The sequence below is a fragment of the Xyrauchen texanus genome, chromosome 4, assembly GCF_025860055.1.
Source record: "Xyrauchen texanus isolate HMW12.3.18 chromosome 4, RBS_HiC_50CHRs, whole genome shotgun sequence".
In the NCBI taxonomy this organism is placed as follows: Eukaryota; Metazoa; Chordata; class Actinopteri; order Cypriniformes; family Catostomidae; genus Xyrauchen; species Xyrauchen texanus.
In genome coordinates this window covers 25,076,799-25,082,387 of record NC_068279.1, presented here as the reverse complement: position 1 = coordinate 25,082,387, position 5,589 = coordinate 25,076,799, and positions in this window count along the sequence as shown.

Sequence of the window (5,589 nt, the reverse complement as noted above, 5' to 3'; positions counted from 1 at the left end):
CCAGGGACCAACTAATTTGCTGTAAGCACTGAAAAGCATTTCTCTGCTGTTGGGTTTTTGTAGTGTAAAGACAGACACGTTCACATGTCCCCGATGTCCAAGTCAAGTCTCAAGTCTTTGAGGTGGAGTCCAAGTCAAGTCTCAAGTCTTTGAGGTGGAGTCCTCACTTAAAAATAATGGTCCAGATAATTAGTAATTCCTTCACACTTATGTGGTAACAAGTGACTAATTACTTATGGGTTATTAATATTTTTTAAAAAGTCCTTCAGCAATATCAAACATGCAAACGTTAATGTTTTAATGTTTTTATAATTTAATAGTTTTTAATGAACAGATGAGATATCCCAAGGAATATAAATGTTTGGCACATACATCCTTATATTACTGCAAGGTAAGCTGACTATGATCATGGCCGTAACCACCACCCTTTGAGCAACAATGCATATAACAATCATTATTCAAGGAGTCTGGACTTAGGTTAAGAGTGATATATGAACATATCTTTTGACATGCTCATAAGTATTTGCAAATGATAAGATTTTATGTCAGGGCTCATTTGACACCAGAGATTAGTGGTTTTCTGTTTTATACTCCATAAATCTAAAATACCAAACTCAAGATGTGCATTGTCCTCAGTAAAAAGGTTTTTTAAAAGAATCATAAACTATGACTGGATAATACACGACTCATGGCACACCCCCTTTATCCAAACACAGGCTGTTTAGACTTGCAGTTAGAAGCACTGTTTACTGGCAAAGAGAAAAACTCTTTCAGCAGACTGATTTGAGAGTGGCTCAACATAAATTACTGCAATTTGCAGATCTAGAGTCTGTTCATCTCTTTAAAAGCTAACAGACATCAAAGAGGAGGGTAAAAAGTCTCAAGTATGCATCGTAAGAAGACATGCAGTATTCAGTACATGTGCATAACGAGATGTGTCAAACAGTATAATGGCGTCACCCAGTGGACATGATCTGGAGGCGTTTTAAAGGAAACGGTTACACAAGTTCAATTCACAAACGAGCCCAAAGCTGTGGTTGCTGCAGACTCTGTTTCTAGTTGAACAGTGCCAAAAAAGGGGTTAATGTCCGTACACTGAAATGAAAGCCCCAAACATTATTACAAACCAGTTGGGTCTTCCCCAGGCACCTGGTGAATGGAGATGGTGCCTGATGAAGATCTAACTGGTTTGTAATAATGTTTGGGGCTTTAATTTCAGTGTGCGAACATTTTTCGACCTGCACCTGAGCCCAACTTGGGTTTTGGATGTGCACACCTACTTGACAGTTTTTTTCTTCTTCTAGTTGTACAGTGAACAGTGAAGAAAGTGAATCTTAAAGTGATTATTTACCCATTATAATTTGTGATTAATTACTCACCCTCATGTTGTTCCATGCCTGTATGATGATTTTCTTGCTTCCATGGAACACACAAGTAGAACACAGGCAGAAATTTAGGGACTTACTATGATTAGTCCCCATTCATGCTCACTGAACACTTTTATGTTCCATGGAAAAAAGAATATCATACAGGTTTGGAACGATGTGCGCTTCCTTTTTCTCTGTACAGGGTGCATGTTTGAACTGTCCAAGGAGCATTTTAATGTCTTCTTTACTGTCACTGTTCTTTACTGTTTTAATGTCTTATACTGGTGTTCTATATTGGATATGCTGTAATGTTGAAAGTAGTTTAAAAAAAAAAACAGGACACATCTACATCATCTAAACACTAGGGGGATGCACAATACAGATACTAATCTAGATGCTGAACAGACAACATTGAGGACATGTTTTACTCTTGGTCTTTAAATATGGATGAAATGTATAAATACATTATGCAGTATATAAAAGTATTGGTATATCTGAAGTAAGTGTTTAGTATACTACTTACAGTGCATAGTATACACATTTTCTGGATGAAAATTAGAGAGTACAATTGGGCTTAAGGCACCCCTTAAGGAAATGTAGCTTTTTTCTGGTCACAAAATTGATCAAGATTGAAAAATTTTATTTGTTTATGTGTGTGTGTGTGTGTGTGTGTGTGTGTGTGTGTGTGTGTGTGTATATATATATATATATATATATATATATATATATATATATATATTATTATACAATTTTGTCAGCTAATGCAAATCATTTTGAGAGCAAGATGCTTTTTGAGTCGCAAATTAAGATAATACACAAATAACAACTTCAAAAAAGGGTTTTCTTTTTTCAAACACATTTGAAATTGTATTACACCTCAAGTATTCTATAAACAAACTGATCTCTATTATGATTGGATCAGTAAATATGAGCCCACTTTGAATTTTTTTTATAACAAACCTATTCCCTCCACTTTAAGTAAAACAATGTGTTTAATAGGTGCATTTAGCCCCTGCAACAGGGGGATTTTTTACCACAAATGATATCCTTTCACTTATGGGACAGTTATTGAAAAATGTTTTAATGATTTAGTGACCTTTAACAAAACTGAAACTGTAAATAAGTATTTTGTCTCAAAAGAATTTAGTTAGCTACATACATTTACAGCATTTTAAAAATATATATAAAAAAATAAATAAAATGACCTCAAAAATAAACTTTAGACATTACATGAAATGAACTCATTGATCAGGAACATTTTGCATAGTGACAAACAAGTGTTTAGAAAAGTGCTGTGGTAGTTTTTGATGCTATTTAGTGTTTTGGGAAAAGATCAAATCAAAGGAGCCTTATACCCCCTTGAGCCTTTAACCCAGTTGTACCCTACATAGAGAGCTATTTACTAGCTTGGACAGTATTCCCAAAAGTGCATTGTATTATTCGAAATTAAATTCACACTCCATTCCTCTGTTTATATTAATTATTCCCTTTTTAAATGTAAGTCCTCAGCTAGGAATAAGTCTTACGTTTTTAAAAAAGTTGAATTACTGATTATATGCTGATTCAAACCAAATGAAGTTTTTCATATAATTTATTGTAAATATATATATATATATATATATATATATATATATGATATCAGAATTACAGTGGGAAAGCGTTTACTATGAAAATGGAGATAAATATCATATCGTCATTATAAAAGAATAAGACCAACATTTGGAGCATTTCTAGTTAAAGATCTACATTATAAAAATGGATCAAACGTAACTATAACAGATATTGTACAGTATTGGTCACTCATATGCCAGATTGGGCATTTCCATGGCAATGCACATTTTTTAATCTCGTACCCAGTTGCAGTCCCTGATTGCGGTCCCAGTGGTGCATCTTCCATAGCAACAAATGCTGTGGTCATGACAGACATCACTTACCATAATTGCTGCTGAAATAATTTAATTGTCTTCCTTCACTCTGTATCCTGATTTCATTCTTGAATGTTAACACAAGTAAATCAATCTCCATATTATGATCTCACACACACACACGCAGAGAGAGAGAGAGAGAGAGAGAGAGAGCGAGAGAGAGAAACACACAATAATATGCTTGCATACATTGTCTTTCAGCATTAAAATGTTTCACTTCCGTCAAGCACAGACGGATCATGGACACAAGCTTCATTGGTGGCTACCTTTTGTCGCACTTGTGAGATGTAGAATTCAACCAATGAGAAGTGCATATATGAGAAACAGAATTGCAATTGTGAGATAAGCCACAAATACACGAAATAAAATGGAAATAGTAAGAATCAACAATTCATGTGCCTAATATGTTGCAAAAAAAAAAGAAGACTGTACCACTGTACACAACATCAAAGGTGCAATATTATGGTTCTAAGAAGGGGCAGGAACATATAACATTTGTAATTTCTTCATTTATTTCACATTTTGCCAACATTCACCAGCACATATTCTAACACATTCCATCTATCTATCTCAATTTTTACATCTGCAGTGCTTGTCATATTTCTTGGTTTCACTCAACTTAGGCCCCTGGTAGTGAGAGGCCCCGAAGCACTGGCCCCATTTTGCCCTGTCCATAACCAGTTCTTGTTTCCAAGATATTCCTTCCTGTCAATTTACATCATACACCATTCTAAACTTTAACATCACAGCACATTTAACAAAATCACATATGATTGGCTCACACATGGTTATCTTGTAACTATTTAATGTTGGATGTGCTGAATCATGCCCTAATTCTATTAAGCTCAAGTACACACAACAATGACACACTGATTCATCTGCCTTAAATATTTACAAATGGACACATTGAGACAGCGGGTTAATTTAATTAGCTGCATGAAATAAAAAGCAACATTTGTGAAAACTAGACTGTGACAAAAAATAAATAAATAAAAATGACACCATTAGAAATGAACAATGGAAATAACCCTGAAGCTCGAAAAAAAATATGGCATAATATATTTATCTATAACAGACTGCAATTTGTGTACAGTATGAATAAATCACAATTTAACTTGAATTATGAATCCAAAAGACATTGGATCTGATGCATAGATCCAGGTGAAGCCCAATGACACAGCTGCACAGTGCATGCACTATAAAAAATGAAACCGCAAAACCAGTGCCATGACTCTGCATGACATGACATCATCAGGATGAGACAAAGAGGAACGCCCTCTTCTCCATCTATTGATAAGGTCCTCTGCAGAAAAAGAGCAAACAGAATTCCTTTGCATTTCTATTGTCTTTCAAAATTGTTCATCTGTTATCATCAGAGCTTGCTTCTCATTAATACAAAGGCAATTTTTTCATTTCATAACCAAACAAATTACAGCAAAGGGAGCAACAAATAGATAAATGAATCCAATATATTATGTACAATCTTCAAAATGAAAAAAATAAATAAAGTGGTTTTATTTAATTAAAATATATACAGTATGAAGCATTTTTGCATCACGCTTTTTAAGTAAATTCAACTTATGGTAATTTTATGTCAAAATAACTAGAAAACCTTTGTTAGATATACACAAACGTATCAGTTCATTCAACTTTATTTACTTAAAAGGGTATGTCACATGAATAAGATTTAACAATACCACATTGATTTAAACTTACATGATATGAGTGTTTCTACTTATTTGAACAGAAAATAATGACCGAGGTCTTAAACTTGATTCCCCAAAGAAGTGCAGAGAAAGCTACACTTCAGCTATGCACAAGAATAAGTTACATGGATTGAACAGGATCCAAAAACTATTTACAGTAAAACAACATCAATAAGCCTAAACAGCTAATCTCTATGAATTCTTAATAACAACTAATTAATGCCCACAAAAGTGCCTTTTGACCAAACAAACATGCTTCAAATATTCTAGCATAAGGGCTTATGAATGTTCCCCACAACCAGTGCTGTACTTGATTGTTAGCAGTACTTAAAATGTTAAGTTTATGGATTTTTAAGCCAAAGAAGTACAAGGAACTCACATTTATTAATTTACTTTATGTATCACTCTGAGTTCATCTTATAATTGATATGTTGTGTTGTACACATTGATGCGAATTAAGTAAAGCTAAAAATGTTTTACAGTACATAGGCTATACGTTTCTGAGTAGAAGCTATATACTTTCATACGTTATGAGGGTTTTTGAGCCTACACATTTTCTTTTTTCTTCTTTTCTTTTTTGTTTTTCATTGC